Genomic DNA, 20,995 nt, shown 5'->3' on the forward strand with positions numbered 1-20,995 from the left:
TTATGTTGGAGCACGAGTAGGGCTCGAACTCACGACCTCACGTTTACGAAGCGAACGCTCTACCACTTGCAAATGGTTACAAGTGTAAGTAATGCTATCAAGTGGCATAGTGAAGCTGTGATGAGTGATTCATGGCCTTGTGGGGTTCACAGAATGGCAATGCCATGACTGCTTTCCCTCCATCATTGAGCGAAGTAGGGGAGACTGTAGTCTGTGGAACATATTTACGCTGAGGTGCGCAAGTCGATTCCTCTGCAGCACATAATACAGCGGTCATATTCAATCATATATTCAGTGATCGATGTACTTGGCATTTTCGTGCAAATATAGATATGATATGTACCATGTTTTAAATTTCCAGATAAATGTATGAAATTTTATCAAATTTTGGTAGGAGTTTTAATCTGGATACAGCAACTGCAGGCAGATCAAACTCACAGTAGCTTTAATACCATCAAACTACAATGTCATTTTGCAAGTCAGCTGTCAAAGTGTAATGTTACATTGGTATCAGAAGAGGATGATCAGATGAGGAATTGAAATACACGTGCATGCTAACATAGGAAATTAATTAACAGACGCTGAAAACAATGCTGACAGACTTTTTTTCCCGTTTTTTATACTTTGTAAAACGTGGCAGTTTTTAGATTTGCGTGATTTGAATACCTTACAATTACGTTGTGGTTCATTTGACAGACCACTTAACTGTTAAGAAGCAGCTGTACAGTTAGATAGACGATTTCCATGTTGGAAATTTTCTACTTACACTCATTCATCAAATTTTAGAACAAGTTTCATATTCTCCATAAAAAGTTTATGGCACATTTTCTAACCCTCACTGCTCAATGGCCGTAAGCGCCGAGCATAGGCCTAAATTTGAAGCCCTTCACCGGTCTTGGTGACGTCTCCATATGAGTGAAAAATTCTCGAGCGAGACGTTAAGCAAGATACAATCAATCAATCTAAATTTGTTATGGCCACATTACGGGTGCTGCTTTATTAGAAGTCAATTAAATCAAATTATTATATTAGTTACGGAAAACGAAAGAAACAAAAAATTGCGATTTTTGTGTATAGTCTGATACATGTAACAAGCCTGCAGTTGTGTTACTAAATGTAACTTGTTGAGTTGGACTGTTCTGTTACATTTGATAAAGTATAAATAAGATAATAAATAAAACCCCTCTTCAAATGTTTCAGTCGTATACTTACAGAAAATGATGTTGATAAAGAAAAAATATTATAAATCTATCTTATTCTGTCATATTTGTTAAATGATTTATCACTTTAGTTATGCTACTCTATTGAATTCCGGAAAAGAAGAAATCGTATCTACCTAAACATTTCCTGTTGGGTCACACTATATATAGTTTTAATGAAAAGACAACTATAAATAGATGTATGGCCTTGTAATCTCTTATCAGGCAAATTCTAATTATCGTTTAGGTATTCAATATATCTGTATATCTAATATTGCAGTCAGTCTCTGTTACAAGTACAGAATATTCATGTACAAATAAATGATTGTTTATTCGAGATTTTAAAAAAATCCATCTCGATTTCATAATGATTATTTATTTAGAACAAGTTTGTGTTTTACATTTGTTAGTCGTTGGGATCTCTCTCTCTCTCTCTGAGTATGAATCCCGTGGATATCCGGGTTAGAATAGGTCCTCAGTACCCCTAGCTTGTCGTAAGAAGTGACTAAATGGGACAGTCCGCAAAAACCGAGGCCCCGCGTCACAGCAGGAGTGGCACGATAAAGAACCCTCCCTGCTCAAAGGCCATAAGTGTCGAGCATAGGCCTAAATTTTGCAGCCCTTCACCGGCAATGGTGACGTCTCCATATGAGTGAAGTATTCTCGAGAGGGATGTTAAACAGTATTCAATCAATCAATCTCTGAGTATGATTTATTTTCTGTATTACGAAGGTATCAATCAAGATATTTTATTATACAGTTAGAACAGGTACATTTGCCATGGACTTTGTAGTCGTACATGTACCCCACTTCTTTTCATATATTTTAAGATAAAGCCTCCATCGACCAAACTGTATATCTATTTTATTTTGAGACGTTTATAACACTAATTAACACAACTAATGGGTTTCCGAACTCTACCTAAGCTATTTTGAAAATTACCCAATATTGTTGGAATTCGGATAGAAAACATCGAATTTTGGAATTTTTAAAATAGGTGTGATGGAGTTTTAAAAATCATGTTAGTTTTGATAAACTAGTGTTAGAAAAAGTTTGAAATGCAATTTGACTCACATCTATTTTATTTAAAATATACACCATCCATATATTTTAACTTTTATTTTAAGAAGGGGAAGGGGTAGTTTTTGTCCCGGTAATCTTGCACTTGCTCGCGAGACTTGTTCATTTTCTTACCAATGACTAGTCTCGTTCAACCAGACACTCGGCTGTCTCCGCAAATCTCCGACGAGCTCGTCTGAGATTTACGGAGACATCTGAGCGTCTGGTTGCATTACTCACAAGAGTCATTAAAGCACGCGATAACTCTCTAAAGCTGCAAATGAGAAGTATTATAACTATCTTATTTTTTAACACATGTATATTTTATTAAAATATATATATTCTTTGTTTAAAATATCCTTCTGAAATAATTTTTGCTCAAATTGTTATGAAATCGAGAGTACTTTTTTAATATCTGGAATAAATTCTTTTAAGCTTTGACCAACAATTGCAAAGATATGACGATTGAAATGCAATCATTCATATTCGGCACTCCGTTTGTTTAAGCATTCGTTTGTAGGAGTAGATTGAGAACTTTTAGTGTGATTAAAAAAGTAGTTGTTTTCAATAAATTTTGTAGAAGACAAATAAAAGTTCACTCGTTTATAGCATGTTGCTGTAATGTAAAAAAAAAAAATAAAAAAAAAAAAAAAAATAAAAAAAAAAAAAAATTGCCGCTTAAACATAATGATTCTACTATATAATTATTTGAAATATATTAATGTTCTGAAAGATTTGGATTACTTGCGGTCAAAATAATTAAAATATGTCAGAAAGGACAGCTGTCTTACCTGAATTTGCATATATAAAGGACACAATAGGATATTCACTTTTTCACCAGACAGATTGATCAAATTGACTACCACGAGGAAAATATAATTATGTCACAGTACCCATATGACGTAATTTCAATGTACTAATTTTCGCGGAGTTTTGTGGATATCCCATGAATAATCTACAGCTGTGGGTCATATTATTGTAAACAAATGTAATTTTTACATATATATTTGTCGTCCTCCAGAATGTTGAATTGTGAAAAAAGCCAACCAATGGAGGGAAATATTAATGAAGTGCACGTCTGACAAATCATATAGTGTAAATGAAACAATGAAGTCAGATGTGAAATCACATCTGAAATCAGTTCTTACAAATCAGATTTTGTAAATAGCCCTTAAACCCCCTACACGAATCGAAAGGAGTTATTACCCAACGATCATCGGATTAAAAGCCAAATATTAAGTGTGTATTCGAATTAGAATTTATCGGTAAAGACCTGACATTATCGTAAATCAGACTTTTAAAAGTAGACCATTTATTTGTCAAAATGTAGTAATTGGAAACGTCAGATTAACCTTTTATTACCCTTATGCATCCCATTGAAATGAATAAGGGGGGGGGGGGTGAGGAGAAGTGGACTATTGATTTGTGAAAATGTTAAATGGGAAACGTGAGATTAACCTTATATTTCCTATTATCGATACGCCCATACTACAGTAATTTTTTCTGTGTGGAAAAAGCAAATGGATCTCTCTTTAGAATGACCTACAGTTTTATATCCATTATCAACACACATCCGCGCGCTCACACACACGCAGAGTAGAGAAATTGTAATTTAAACTATAAAATATATTTGTCGTCCTCCAGAATGTTGAATTGTGAAAAAAGCCAACCAATGGAGGGAAATATTAATGAAGTGCACGTCTGACAAATCATATAGTGTAAATGAAACAATGAAGTCAGATGTGAAATCACATCTGAAATCAGTTCTTACAAATCAGATTTTGTAAATAGCCCTTAAACCCCCTACACGAATCGAAAGGAGTTATTACCCAACGATCATCGGATTAAAAGCCAAATATTAAGTGTGTATTCGAATTAGAATTTATCGGTAAAGACCTGACATTATCGTAAATCAGACTTTTAAAAGTAGACCATTTATTTGTCAAAATGTAGTAATTGGAAACGTCAGATTAACCTTTTATTACCCTTATGCATCCCATTGAAATGAATAAGGGGGGGGGGGTGAGGAGAAGTGGACTATTGATTTGTGAAAATGTTAAATGGGAAACGTGAGATTAACCTTATATTTCCTATTATCGATACGCCCATACTACAGTATTTTTTTCTGTGTGGAAAAAGCAAATGGATCTCTCTTTAGAATGACCTACAGTTTTATATCCATTATCAACACACATCCGCGCGCTCACACACACGCAGAGTAGAGAAATTGTAATTTAAACTATAAAATGCTTTCTTTGTTGTTTCATCGGGTGATGAAGGTAGCAAACATTGCAGAAAAATGTTATAATCTGCAATTTTTTCTGCATTGATTACTACCTTCATCACAACAACAAAGACATAGTGTTTATATAGTATGGTACCGATTGATATAGCATCGTACCGAGTATATATATATATATATATATAAAGCACTAAATAATCACAACTAGGTACTGAAAATTTTCGCCACAGCCCGGGGTCGAACCAGCGACGTACGGCACCCACCGCTTAGCAAGATTGTCAAACCAGTGTGTAAGTCCACTCGGCCACAACGACTTCCCTTATCATATCATATATCATATCATTGAACCATTCTTTACTGGAACTTTGACCTTGACGACACTCCATATTTGGTAATGATTACGCGGGCAGGTGGTACTAAATAACCGATCGACTTCGACTACAAAAAACATGTCAATTTCAAAAGAAATAAAATGTTCAGTGAATGGAAATATATCAAAATTATTTGCAATTAGCACACTTGATTTTAACGATCCGGTACACCGGCCATGACCGGTGACACACTTGATAGTGAGCCGGAATTGCCCACGCATCCCGCCGGATGAGCCTTTTGAGCCGGAAAAAATTGATAGGCGCAGGCGGCTTCAAGATGGCGTGCTTGTTATGTAGAAAGTAGTATCGGGGGTGGCTTATTCAAGACATACATGTAATGCTTTTAATCCAGGTACACCTGTGAAATAAAAATCAATTGTAAAAGTGTTGGCATTTTCTATGCCAAATAATGTTTATTCGATAGAAAGTCAACATTTTCATTACAGTACGTCACGTGCCGAGTCACTTGACACTTAGCGCGTCGCCAGGTGTACCCGGCTTAGTTCAATTCGACCGGATTTTATCAGAATCAAGTATGCTATTAAATAGCGATGTTAACGAATATACAACTTTTCGAATATTCTTCGGTACCATCGAAGATCGACTAATTTTTTTATTCGAATAGTCGGTAAATAAAAATTGACTGTATGTTTACTTGTATCAAGACTATGTAATAGTCTGCAGTGGATAAAATAATGTTTTGTTGAAGAAAAACTGTATAAATCTAGCTTACATATATGACAGTTAATGATTACGTTCTTTCTAATAAAATGTATAATTATGTGTTGCAACGGTGAGGGTATTCAAAATGCCAAACTTCAAAGCCTCGTGATACAGTAAAATATATGTAGCATATTCCTCGCGGCATGCCAGATTTGAGCCCTCCTGCGACACATTACAAATTGGTAAGATTTTGTGCAAATTACATGTGAAATGTAAGTAAAAGGGCGATATTATCATCAACAATCATGGTATCGGGATATACATACTCTCTATCAAACAAATCAAGGAGGCAGAGAGATGAAATGACCGAGAAAGATGGATTTAAATCATCAATTTCAACTTAGTAGACCTACTCGTGAAACGCGAACGAAGTGTTTGAGGTAAGTACGGGTTTCTGAAATTCGGTGACAAATTTGAATGATCAAAATATGTCTACCACACCCTATGCAATATGATGTTTGCAGAAATATGGTGTAGTTTATGAGAAAATCGATCTCATACTCGGTGATACTGAGTTTTCTCCGCGTCGGAGCCGAGCCATCATGCTCCACAGTGACGACTCCTCGAATGTGACATTGTATACGGTGTATACCCCCTTCTAAAAAGTATAATTCGAAGGGAAATCCAGGAAATTACTACATGTGTTGCCGTCATAAGGAATGGTACGCAAATACTGCAGCATATTTTAAAGTGAACTCATTTAATTGGTTTTTTTTTTATGCATGTCAAATTATGTGAATGAAATTGGAAAGTATAGATAATGTGCACAGTGTATCTGGTGTAATTCAATATTCCTTAAATTACGTTTTACCTTCACATGAAACGACATCTTATATTTTGAGACACCCTGTATATGATACAGAATAGTAATGTGCGGTATTTTATGTATTTATTTTCATTTTTACAAAGTCTTGTGAAATTTACTTCTACCTGGCTTGCGGCGTGAATCTATCATATGCCATAACAAGATATGTTAAAATGGTCAAAAAGAATTTCCCATTAAAGACTGAATCTAAAATCAAGAAACATCTAAATTTTAAGCAAATAGTTCTTGGGTTATAAAATATTTACATGTACAATTATACAGTTACTTCAAATGACATATTTTATCGGGTGTTTTTTTTTTAAATTGAATTTGTCGGTAGGAGTATGATTTTTTTTACCCGGTAAATTCCGAAATTAAATCTCTGTTATTTAATTAAACGTCAAGACGCCTTGCTATTATCGTTCTTACATAACACTATTTCAGTAATTCCGCAGTTTTCTGAAGAAGAAACAGCTTGGTTCGCAAATGCAGTGAATTAATGTAAAATAATATTCCCATTAGCGCCAACGAATTTCTTTACAAAATTAAATCTCCATTTCCTTTCTGGTAGTGTATAGTCGCTGAATATTTGGATTTCCCTTGGTGAAGTTTATTCATGATAGTTTTGCATCAACAGGATTTAAAACCACTCAGTCAATATTGCTTTCTCTGTATGGTGAATACGCGTCATTCACATATATGTGACATGTTTAAACGTAAAAGTACTTGTACTCTGGTTCTCATTCCAAAAAAGATCATCGTGATATTCTAGAGGGGTGGGGTGGGGGTAATTCTGTTGTTTTCAGTGACCGAATCCTCCCCCCGGAAGTTCATAAAACATTATTACAGCATAGGTTGTCAGCGAAATTCCATATCAAACTCCTTAACATTTTTGGAATTACACATTTTAAAATTTGAATTCATGCGGTTCCATAAAAAGCCATTCTAAGAGTTTAAAGGGGGGTGGGGGTGGTACATGTAGCACGGTAATTTCTATATCGTATGCTTATAGTGAATGACAAATATGAAGCTCTGATGGGGTTTTAAGGGGGCATTGCTCACAAAAAGCTTCATTATCATATAATCTTCTGTAAAATATTTGAAAGAGACCTGACTATCTTAAGCATCTAATTCCTGTTTCAACAACTTTCCAACTTCAAAAACAGGGATGTTATGAAAAAAAGAAATACATTGTAAATACATGTAAATAAAATGAAATAAGTCAATCAAGAATAGGGTGTCCCGACTTCCGGATGCCCCCTAAGTCTCTGGACAGGTTAGTTTGGACTTTTTTCCTAATTCGTTAAAACATATCTTTGACATTTATTAATCTGCACCGGATTGGTCTGTCATTATAGTGAACACAGATCTTGTGTTCAGTCTCCGAAATCGACCTATTTTGAAAGATACATATGATATAGATAGATCAATTTCTGAGAGGAAAGTGAATAATGAAAGAGGCATAAGGATACGAAATATATTCAGGTACATGTATGTATCTTGACCCGCTTATTATTTGCGAAAGTTAAAAACACAATGCGATGGTACAATGACACTTCCACCTAACCGGCAAACGCAAACGAAACTAAGACCTTCGCCACTAAGATCACACCCCGGACTTCTTGATGGTTTTGCAGGAAACAAATGAAATTCATTAAAAATGTGTAATCCTTCATACATTGTACAGAATATGACTTTGAGAAGCGTTCCTGCACTGTACAACTTACGCTTATGAGGCCCAGGAAATGCACGTGGTACCTTTCACACTATGTTTGTGATATAGGGCTCACGGCGGGTGTGACCGGTCAACAGGGGATGTTTACTCCTCCTAGGTACCTGATCCCACCTCTGGTATGTCCAGGGGTCCGTGTTTGCCCAACTATCTATATTGTATTGCTTGTAGGAGTTATGAGATTGATCACTGTTCTTTATCTTTACCTTGAATATATCCCGGTCCGTTTCGAGGATATTTAAGAAATAAACAGCTTTGAAAATACATGGGGGTATGAACTGTGGACGTTTCACGCTTCATGAAGCGTGTCAAATAGGAAGTTTATCTCTTGTATTTACATTTTCCTTTCATTTTTATCGGACTGACTAGCTGTTACAGTAGACACTTTATATTTATCAAGATTCATACGCGCATTGTTTACAACTGCAACACATTCAAGAAGAAATGACTATTATCAAACTTTGTAAAGATATCAAAGGCAAATGCATTGGAAATGTAAATATAGCTACATGTATACCTCACAGTTTCACTTCTGTTACATAATTAGTATACTGGTACCTTAGTTTTAGACTTCAAAGTTACAATCCACTGCTAGGAAAATCGGCTTAAAGATAAATGTGAAGAAAACTCATGTAATGTCACTGAACACAAAGCACCCAAAAGGGATACAACTAGATGACAAAAACCTGACAAGTGTAAGAGCCTTCACATATCTTGGAAGCATTGTGACAACAGATGGTGGAGCTGAAGAAGATATCAAGGCAAGACTAGGTAAAGCAAGAGGCGCCTTCATAAATCTTAAGAACATCTGGAAATCTAACAGCGTAAGTAGGAACATCAACATGAGGCTATATAACGGTTGTGTTCTGTCAGTACTGTTGTATGGTGCGGAATGTTGGAGGATGACAGAGAGGGATATGACCTTTCTACAATGGTTGCTTGAGTAATCTCTTTGAAGATATTCTGGCCTACCAAATTCTCCAACAAAGATCTACATGAGAGAGCACAAACCCCAAACATGTGTGTCGTTCTTATAAAATACCGTTTGCGATGGATTGGACATGTCCTCAGAAAACCGACCGACAACATTACCAGGATACCCTTAAGATATGGACTCCAGAAGGCAAGAGGAAGCGAGGCCGTCCAAAGACCGACTGGAGACGGACCATAGAAGCCGAGATGAAGGAGATGGGCCTAACTTGGAAGGAATTGAAGAAAGCGAATGACAGGGAACAGTGGAGGTACTCACCGCGTCCAAAAGAGCATTTGGGGAGTTAACTATAGGCGTCGACCGGGGTGTTGATTTTTCACCGCTTCGCCAACGGATAAGGCGAGTTCATTTCCAATTTTTACAAAAATGATCCATTGTCTGATTATATAGGGTTATTGAACTTATATTGGTGAATATTGGCACGAGTTGGCTGTCAACATGCACGAGCCAACTCGTGCCAATATTCACCAATATAAGTTCAATAACCCTTTTATTATATAGCTAAAGTATTTAGTTGTTAAATTATATTCCTTTTCACTCAAACTACTCCAAAATAGACGAGAATTAATCAATATTGGCATCTAAGGTGAAGGTGTGCATGCATTTCTTAACTGTTCAATATTTAACCCATCATTAATGCATGAAGCAACTGATTTTGTAAATGGGGACATCATAATTTATGTACAGTAAAACATTTTGCTTAAGTAAATATTAAATACCGGCTCTGTCAGATTCGGAGGACCGTCGTCTGCCATTTTGGCTTGTTTACGTCGTTACGGTAACGTCAATATTGAACGCTCATACTCGGAATGTTTCGGGCGCATATAATTTACGCAATGCAAAGTTAGCGATCAATAAATTCTCAGGATATTGAACGCTAACATTCTCTAGATTTTACGCAGATTTTATATTAGACTATTTATTAGCTATATAATAAAATATATTACTGCACGGAAGGGAGGCATGATAAGGGTTTCTAAACTAACGACAAAGTAGATGTATGCCTTGAAATTTTTGCAAACACCTCCGCCCAATTCTAGAATCCGGTTCAAAAAACAAAACATCTCCCGATTTGCGGCGATATCTTACAATCAAAAGCTTACGTCCAAACAACTAATGGTTCTAAATTTTAAAAAAAAAAATGTTACGACAACACATGTTCTTCATCATTCGAGGTCAAAAATACGTTCAGTAAAGACTAAATCTTCAAAATTAGAAGTTGATCTTGGGGTGTTGATTTCCTGTTCCTCACAGGATGAAAGCTCTGGTTTTATTGGCATATAAATTAACAGTTCTACGCCAAGAAAATAAATGTTCATCATTTTGTATTTAGATCATCTACGGACCTTATTTGATTATTATATGTACACGTGCAGAAAAAATCTATTAAGACGTGTCATATACTCCGATGTGAAGAAGAAGAAAACAAGATATGTTTGTGAAAGACAAATGCCCCCGATAATGACCAAGTTTAAAGGTAGCAAGATCACAAAGACAAATATCTTGGTACCAGTAGAAAAATCTTGTCACAAGAAATATATATGTGGAATATGAAAGCTCTAATGTTTACCATGTAGAAGTTATAACCAATGTCAAATTTTTAAAAAGTAGGTCAAATACCAAGGTCAAAAGGTTAAGTACCCACGGAAAGGTCTTGTCATAAGGAATATTCATGTGAAATATCAAAGCTCTAGTACTTACTGTTCAAAAGTTATTAGCAAGGATAAAGTTTCAGACAGAATGACAGACTGGACAAAACAATATGCCCCCCGATCTTCGATCTCGGGGGCATAAAAAAGAAATTTTAGCATTATTGCATTTCATAGATACAATTACATGTACATTTTTATGCTCTGAAGAGAGGTGAAAATCAAAATACAAGTAACTATACCGGGAACTTGCCTAATATATATATATATATATATATATGAACGTACTAGCAAACTTAATTATCTTAATTTGAAAGGTGTTTTACGTTTAACGATTTAGTTTTACGTGTTCCTTATCCGACTATTACAGACAATGTAACATTATCTATAGTGGATTTACAACAACTCATAGCAGATCCAGTGGTCATCTTCAGGGGATGAAGTTGGTCTACCATTGAGTAAATGAACTTTGCCTGTGGAATTCCCTTCATTGTTTGATAGACTTTTGAGGAGATTCACCTGTTGATTAACTGTCTTCTGTTTCATAGAAGTATTTTCTATTTGAGCTTGAATTTCAATAAAATTATAAAATCCTAACAACTTTTATATATGAAATTATATACAACTACATTTCATTTTTAAGATATCAAACAAAAATTTGAAAATAATTCAAATAAATAAATTAATTTAAGACAAAAAATAGATATGTCTGAGTGTGTAATGAACATATTTTCCTGTGATCAACCTCTAGTCTGCCTTGAAACTGTTTTCAATTATTTTTGAATGTTCAGGATCGTATGTGCTAATTTCTCTGAACTTGAGTACTACTTGTCATTCGGATGAGAAGGGTAGTTGTAGGACCGGATTATTGAGACAAGATGGAACAGAAATAAGGAATAAACCACCAAACCATCCACAACTCATTAACTGCGAGTAGTGCTTCCATCTTATATAACATCTTTAGTCGGGAAAGGATTCAGTTCTCAGCAAGTTTTAACAATTATTAGGGATGAAATTCTTAAATTTACAGAAATTTTCAAGCTCTGTTGCTTGAGATTAAGATGAGATTTTAAATTTCAAGAAGAAAGTGATATAATGTAGTTATAGCCTTTTTTAACATTCACCCATATCAAAAGAAAGAAACATAATTTGAAGTTTTTCTAGCCTACAGTATTATTAGTAAAAAAAAATTATTAAAATTTTTAAGCATATTTGTAATACTAGAATAAAACATTTACCGGTAATAAAAAAAAATTATATCATATTTGTCAGTTTGGCATGGAATTCGTGAACTGAGGATATTTTAAAATCCTTGAAATTTTCCTAAAATCTTCATATTTTCAGTCATGTTGAAGGATTTGAGAAAAATTTTGATATGAAAATGTTTCTTTTTATACTCAAATGATCAACCTAATGGTAAACATTTGAAAGAAACGACAATACATCACAAACAAATCTTCACGGTAAAATAAATTTCATAGAAGAGTCAATCGTCAGGTGAATGAATTGTGTGTTTGAAGGATTAAATATCCTTCTCAATAGTCTATCTAACACCTAAGGTGATTCCTCGGGTAAAATTCATTCATCAACAGTAGACCAACTCCATTCCCTGAAGATAACTTATGGATATGCTGTCAATGTTAATAACATAGAGCTGTGAGGGTGAAAAAGCAGTTTATTACCCCCCCCTCCCCCTATCATTGTTTCTTCATGATATAGGATGCACGTAGTAATATATTTTCAAGGGGATAAAAACTATCCACCACTCTTGTACATTTTTGAATATATTCTTATCTTAATGATCAGTGTTATCCCAGTTTGCATGAACATGTAGGTGTCTTCAAGCGCCTAGCTGACTAAACATAACCAGATATAATATAACCAGAACCAGTGGTGGTTCTACAGTAGAATAAAAAGAGGCGACACCCCTAGTAAGCAGAGAAATAATCAGCAAAAGGTAGTCCAAATAAATAGAATAAAAAGAGGCGACATCCCTAGTAAGCAGAGAAATAATCAGCAAAAGGTAGTCCAAATAAATAGAATAAAAGGAGGCGACATCCCTAGTAAGCAGAGAAATAATCAGCAAAAGGTAGTCCAAATAAATAGAATAAAAGGAGGCGACATCCCTAGTAAGCAGAGAAATAATCAGCAACAGGTAGTCCAAATAAATAGAATAAAAGGAGGCGACATCCCTAGTAAGCAGAGAAATAATCAGCAAAAGGTAGTCCAAATAAATAGAATAAAAGGAGGCGACATCCCTAGTAAGCAGAGAAATAATCAGCAAAGGGTAGTCCAAATAAATAGAATAAAAGGAGGCGACATCCCTAGTAAGCAGAGAAATAGTCAGCAAAATGTAGTCCAGGGTATGATATACTCAAATGAATTACGAAATTCAAAACTGAAATTCGAGTAATGTGTCGTGATTCAAAAATATGGTTTTTACTGTAACATACATTACAATATTATTTCTAAATTTTATTTTAATTCTAACTTCATATGATGCAAAGTTGTAGTTCTCAGAAAGAGCATTGTACATGTACATGTATAATCATGAAACATTAGGTAGTTCTCAGAAAGAGCATTGTACATGTATAATCAAGAAACATTAGGTAGTTCTCAGAAAGAGCATTGTACATGTATAATCAAGAAACATTAGGTAGCATTTCGAATACACTTGTTTTGGTTACGTTACTTTTCAGAATCAACCAATGGAACAAATTTCAGTCGGGAGATGTTAGTAGGTTTAGGGAAAATCAATTATAGAAATGTGCAAGTCTGGAGTATAACCTTGAACGACTAGAAACCCTTATTATGCCTTCCTTCCGTGCAATAATAAATTTAATCAGACAATGGATCCTATTCGTAAAAAATGGAAATGAACTCGCCTTATCCGCTGGCGAAGCGTTGAAAAATCAACACCCCGGTCGCCCATTCTGCAGATTCCGGTACCCTGCATCTAGCCTCGGATGTATGACGGTAAGTGATGTGTAGCTACGCCTAACATTTGCAATGCAGCCGCCTATTTAATCTCTCGGGAAAACTTCTGCTTTCAGAAAGTAGTGATCAAAATATGTTTTTTAAAAGGAATTTTTCGAGTTTTCCTTAGATAACTGCCCTCTATTTCGAGGGGAAACCCATAATTCTCAAAGAGAAATAGTTCCAAACATTGAGAGTGTTATAAAAGAATTATGTTAAAATGGACTCTTTCGCGGGAGCTGTCAGTAGTTCCAGTTGATCAGAAACGTTAAACATGTTGTTATACGTCACTGTATACGTACACATATACTATGGCGGAAAACATCATACATCCGAGGTTCTATGGAATCGACCGAGGTGATCCGAGTGCCGTTCGCCGCCTAGTTAACACCCCAAATGCTCCGTTGGACACAGTAAAACTAGTCCTTGTTCGGTGTGCCTCTGGGCGCAATAAGGACTTGGTAGGTAGGTTAGTCTTCGATTGAAAGTTCCAAGAAACCATGAGAATGAAGAAAAAATGCTTCTCAGAAACAGTGCAATTTTTCGATATAATGTTCGTGCAGAATCATTTGACGATGAAGGCAATATTGACCTTCGGCATCATGTCCACAAGTTATGTCAGCGCCGGACGGATTTGGATTTCATTTTTTAAGTGGGGGGGGGGGTGTCTTTTACATAACACTCATTCATGAGCCTCAAATGTCTTTTCTCCCCAGATCTGGGCAAACGAAGACTAAATTCCCATTAGATTTGTGATTTTGGTACACTTTGTTGTTCAATAGCCACTGTATATATACATATGTAGATAGACACCGCACCTACACTCAATAGTGACGCTGTAGTATTAAAATAATTATGGATTTCGAAAGCTGTAAATCTATTGTAGTAACTGTAACGACTATAAACATTGTACTAGAATAACCTCCGAGAAGACTCGTCTGCTACGTGCACGGTATGAACATGTCGGTAAATTGGAAATGGTGGGGGAGGAATCACTTTTAATGATCCATTAGATGTGGATTGTTTTGATCTTAGTATATACAAACATATAAAACCATTGGATGCATGTTGTTGCGCATTCTCCACTGAACTCAGTATGAATTATTTATTTCGGATGCCAACTTTGAGATTGCAATAATGACGAGGGAATTCTTATCGATAATTGTTTTCTGGTTATTGGCGACGTTTAAATGAAATGAACTGCACGGTTACAATGGTTTTAATGGCGACGGAAATAAGTTTTTAGGTTCCAAAATTGTTCTCATTAGTTAATTTCTTTCCTTCAACTCAGGTTCGTTCCTTTTTAATATGAGTGACAAATTCTCGACGGAACGTAAAACAAACAACCAACTTGAGGAGAAACGGGTATTTTCGTTATTCGTGTTATTCCGCATTCTTGAAGTTTGGGTGAAACTGATGCATGTGCAATGTATGAAACGAGTAGCTGCAGATCTGTAGCTCTCTGAGAAAAATGGGACAGACCAGAGAGCTACAGATCCACCCATTTTTTCCCTGCGCACCATTGAAGTCTGATGTTGCTTTATTTTTGTGTAGCGGTCAGCCGGGTTGATCGCCGGTGGCCAGTTAGCTCAGTTGGTAGAGCGCCTGACTAGAGATTCCAAGGAGGGAGGGGGGGGGGGGGGGCGGCTGGGTTCGAATCCCGGTCTGGTCCGTTGCATTTTCTCCCTTCCTGTTACATTTGGTGCCGTAGACCAGCCCCTGGAACTGAAAGGTGAAAATGCCTGCCAGGGAATAGAGATCCTGGGTTGATGTCTTCAGGTTTGAAGACATTTAAGGAGGGAGGAATGTAGCGGTCAGCCGGGTTCGATCGCCGGTGGCCAGATAGCTCAGTTGGTAGAGCACCTGACTAGAGATTCAGGGGGCCCGGGTACGAATCCCGGTCTGGTCCGTTGCATTTTCTCCCTTTCTGTTACATTTGTATAGCCGTATCAAATTTTACTGTAAAAATGCTTAATAGTTTTCCTCTACTACACTCGTGTCCAAACATACCTTCAAACATTCCATAAACCCCACAAAGCTTAATTAATAACTAATTTCAATTCAGATCTCCTCCCAATGAATATGATACATGAAATGGAATAAAAATGTAAAGTGTAGAAATGATATCGGTATTTTCATGAAAAAGTTAGGCCACGGTAGTATTTTCTATAATAACTGGAAATGATAAATCTCTAATACCATGTATAAGAATAACCCGTTATCCATTAATAGTCTACAAACGTCATACTAGTAAATGTTTACCACATTACAAATTACGAAATGTCAGACCCATAAATATTGACTGTGCTAAAACTAGAGCGAACGCAGCTACATACATGTATATATATGCGCGGGCGGATCCAGATGTTTTCCCTTGGAAATGATGGGCTCCACTTCATCATTCGTGCAATTTTTCCAATCGAAACTACGGACTATTATTTAGTATTTTACGACTGGAAGAGCATAATCAAAGTACAGAATGGACTCCTGGGAGTTGAAATTTTTCAAACATTTAAACGAGGAAAAAATGATAATAATTACTGTACATATTTTAATCTGAAAGTGATTCCACTGTTTGTTTTCATTTGCAAATACAAGCTACTAATTTAGATCCACCACTGCTTTAGTTGTATCACGAGAGGGAAAACAATATAGCCTTATAGGATATGCCAGTAGATCAGCATGCAAATCATACGCCATGTTCACTGACAAACGTTATTTACTTCTTGAATGACGATAAAAACAGACCGTGACGTCACGTCACGTGTCGGCACTAATCGATTTATTACATTTCGATATACACAGTGCCTAATGTGATGCACTGCATTGTGTATGGGATCTCAAAGATGCAGTTGATTTTATGATATGCAATTTACTGTAGTTCGTAATTTCAGATGAACAGGATTTGACTTTGCGAGATATTCACCATTTTTATGAGAGACTTTTAGTACCTTGTACATATTGTGTCAACGAAGTTTTCAAGGTGAGTGCAAATTCAACTCGGAAATGTTTTCATTAGTCATTAGAGCTCGCAATGCGAGCAAACGCTTTGCTGTGTTCACCACGATTTACTACAAGTTTAGCTTATGATATAAAGCTAGAAATTCAGCCAGTGATTTTTATTTCAAGGTTTGTAAGAATTTTACACAAGTCTCTTCACTAGAGTTAGGAAGCAGTGGCTGGTCTTACCTCCAAGGATTGCTTTAATTTTCGCAGAGTTCCTGTTATATTTCTGAACACACCATACTCAATTTCAGTCAATTTCTCAATATGATTGATACACTTTGACATGTATATCAGATAGCCTGAATGAAATCAGTTTGTGATGTAAAGGCAAACAATGCCCCAAAACAAATATTAAACGTGTTTATTTCAGAGTCACAACTTTGTTTTTTACTTTATTTTGTTTCGTTATCAAACGACCAATGTTTGCGAAAGAGACCCGAAGGAATATAGAAACGCACCCGTTTTGTTTCATCGTACTTGTTCATTAATTTCTTGTCTTGTGTTCAGGCTATGAGCCACATCACTTCTATAAATGAGAAAGAGTCGCATTTCTTTTTATCAAACTTGCAGGAACTTGTATAACGACCTTTCTTTCTTTTGGTTTTCAAGGACACAGGTGAAAAGTGAAGATGACAGAAAGGGAAATTTCAAAAAAGCTACGTTTTTCGTCCAATGTTTATCATCGTTGCAAAAATAGTTCCTTACATCAGATATTTATTCCTATCAGTTTCCAAAGCTACAAGTCTAGCTCACTGAAGGGAAATTTCCATAGATTTTGTGTACAATTTTCAATACAATCAGACTTGCGTCCTTCGAATGAGACCGCAAAAACCGAGGTCCAGTGTCACAGCAGGTCTGGCACGATAAAGATCCCTCCCTGCTCAAAGGCCGTAAGCGCCAAGCATAGGCTTAAATTTGTTCAGCCCTTCACCGGCAATGGTGACGTCTCCATATGAGTGAAAATATCTCGAGTGTGACGTTAAACAATATTTAATCAATCAATCAATACAATCAGACTTGTAGGAATTACACCTTGTATAGAGCCTTGTCAAACGTTTCTGAATGGTAATTTCCATATAATCTTTGTTCGTAGGTTTAATGTTAAAACCAAGATCACTGAAAGGGACATTTCGATAGTTTTTGTGCACGCGAGATATTAATTACACTTATTACTAAAAATTTTAGGTCACCCGAGTAAACTCAACTCGGATGACCTATTGCAATTGGTCTGCCATCTTCCGTCGTACGTTTACAATTAAACAATTTAATCTACTTTAATAACTACATGTACCTTTTCAAATGTTGTATGAAGCATCTTTGGGGCAAGGGGGGCATAAAGTATAAATTTCAGGACTTCTACCCTGGCGATCATAAAATTTACAATTTGTATAGAGGCCATCCTGCTCTGCATTACTATGAATTCAATTTTTCTTACAAATGTTCGGTTATTGAGAAGACGATTTTTGAAAATTGGTCAATTTTGGCAGTTTTTACCCCGCAAATAAGGCTCCAGCATGCAGACCAGGGTGGGACCAAACTTAGTATACATAGTGTATACTGTATGTGTAAAATATCTAAATGATATCTCCCTGGTATATCCAAAGTTCCGTGTTTGCCCAACTCTTTATTTTGTATTGCTTATAGGAGTTATGAGATTGATCACTGTTCGTGATCTTCGCCTTTCATGTTATTGATACTAAATTGAAACTAAATGGATATTTAGAAGGAGTAGGTAGCCCTTTACTAAAATTTTATGATCCCATGAATTAACAGGATGTGACTAAACTTATTATAGTGATTATTGTCCTTTTATCAATTGAAAGACTGATATGGTATAAAACTAAATGCAGTTAGGAAAAGCAGAAAAAGGACGTACCAAAATTGGGAATTTTGCAATATTAGGGTTTTGACTCTAGGACGGGTCGATATTAGTCACACCTTGTTAATGTTATATAATATTATGATGATGTTAAATAAAATGATGATAAATAATTTTTTTTTATATAATCATGTTCCTCGTTTTAATAAATATTGCGATAGTCTCATGCGTTTTTCGCGGTTTTAGTCTGACCCCTATGTTTTGGTCACGTGGTAAAAAGATAACGTCACTTGAAGCATTTAGACATATTACTTGCCAAATTATTAACCCACCCACCTTCCCCGACGCTCAACGATATGTGTCATTTGTTTTTGCTGAACATTTTGTTTTTGACCGCCAACGTTATGGTTGCACTATATATATATATATATATATATATATATATATATATATATATATATATATCCAAATTGTGTTTTTAAAAAAATCACAGTGTCCGGTATAAAATATTAAAAGAAATAGAATAAACAGTACACAAAGTTAAAAGAAATAGAATAAACAGTACACAAAGTTATAATCCTCAGGCGTTACATTCAAAATGTAACGCCTGAGGATTATAAAATGAAATGTAACGCCTGAGGATTATAAAATGAAAGCGCTTGCGTTAAATTTTTAACTTTGTGTACTGTTTATTCTATTTCTTTTAATATATATATATATATATATATATATATATATATATATATATGTTTTTACATTTTCTCACTGTCTAATTTAAATACAGTATTTCGTTCTATATCAGGGGAGATGATTATGCAACTTTATGTATGATATATTTCTTGGTGATCTCCCATTTTTACAGTGTCATTTTTTTTATTGATTTGTTTCATAACAGGGGAGAACATTGTGCAATATTAATTAGTACCAATGTAAGACATATTTCTGGGTGATCTCCCCTTCTACATTGTCATTTCAATAAATGATAATTCGAACACCAGTTCGTGTATTACATAATATATATTATATTATGTAAACTCTTTCACCAGTATAGGCACGGGGGGGGGGGGGGGGGGGGGGGGGGGGGCATTTAATTTTTAAGAACACGTCTTGTTTTGTTTTTCTTATACTGTTGCTGAATATTAGAATTTAGCTTAGATATGCAAAATGGGATTTTTTTTCTAATTGTCACAGTCCTTGGGACTAGTGATATTTTAAACTAATACCCAGGTGAGCGATAAGGCCTATGAGTTTCTTGTTTATTTAAACATTCAGTGCATAAAGATCCACATCTGAGGGGCGAATTCCTTGTAAACTAATTATTGTTGTGTAGTTTGTATTCGATGTCAAGTGAACTTTCAAGGATATCTTGCATCAAGATATTACTTGTAGTTCCTTCTGGTATAAAAGGTCAAGGTCACTTTAGTGTAAATTTCAAAATTCGTTTAAGAGTCTGTGATTGCAATAGCACTTGCAGTTTTGCTATCTTATTACACGGCTTGTTGCGAGGAGATGATCCGCTTTGCGGAACGATTATTTCATCGTAAGGCTCATCTTTCATGAAATTCCATGGTCACCTTCTTGAGACAATTTGCAAACATTCATATTTTGGGTGAAAACATAAACAATTGAAAATATTTGATTACTGATAATAATTTTGTTTTAAATGAGAGAAATGTAATTTCTTATGTTAACATGTTGGCTCGGATTAACGTCCTGATTGTCTTTTAAAATATTTCTATATTTAAATGCGAGTCGTGATTATGTATTGTGGAAAACATTCAAAAGCAGATACGTCTAAGCATTGTTGCATGTGCATGCGTTTCTGGTAAGTTGCAGGTGATGTTACAGGATGAAATATACTCGATCAGATATCACATCCCTCCAATTATCACCGAATCCCGACTCGATATGAAATAACTAATTCTATATCTATCTTTTCCAGTCAATGCTATTTAACGAGAAGCCAAGTACACACCGAGACGATTGTACAGTCAACTGCCTAGGCATAAGTGAAGCAGCCATGTTTGTTTTTTGAATCTCTCAGAAATCATTAGAATGGCTTACCTGAAGCTGAGCCTGAGGCAAAACATATCCAACACATCAGTCGCTCTCTTCTAGCAAGCAGCTTGTGTTTGTGGCATAAAACGAATATGTTCGTCTGATACATCGAATCGATCAGAATTCCATGTATAGGAGGAGCTTCCGGTGAAGTCTTCAATTAATGTCGTGCAAATCAATAGATTCATCTATTATCGATCTGCAGGACGGGAGTGATAACTTATCGAATCAATTAAACAATATGGAATTTGTCTTTATAGAGCATCATATCAGGTATACCTCTCTCTAATGAACATACATAAAGCTTTGATAATTGCTCATGGTTATATTTGCATGTTTTCTAATAAATATTTTTCACTCCGTTT

The 20,995-nt window shown here is 35.5% G+C and overlaps 1 protein-coding gene across 2 annotated transcripts in view; it reads right to left on the bottom strand.

The window, feature by feature from the left end:
* LOC130050203 (cGMP-specific 3',5'-cyclic phosphodiesterase-like) overlaps positions 1-20,786 on the bottom strand; it is a 62,772-nt gene extending 41,986 nt beyond the window's left edge. For both annotated transcript variants that reach the window (XM_056149436.1, XM_056149434.1), the window contains exon 1: positions 20,637-20,786. The gene's annotated coding sequence lies outside the window, so the exon portion shown is untranslated. The remainder of the gene's footprint in view (positions 1-20,636) is intronic.
* Between the last annotated feature and the right edge of the window lie 209 nt (positions 20,787-20,995).

The sequence above is a fragment of the Ostrea edulis genome, chromosome 9 (genome assembly GCF_947568905.1).
Source record: "Ostrea edulis chromosome 9, xbOstEdul1.1, whole genome shotgun sequence".
NCBI classification, from domain to species: Eukaryota; Metazoa; Mollusca; class Bivalvia; order Ostreida; family Ostreidae; genus Ostrea; species Ostrea edulis.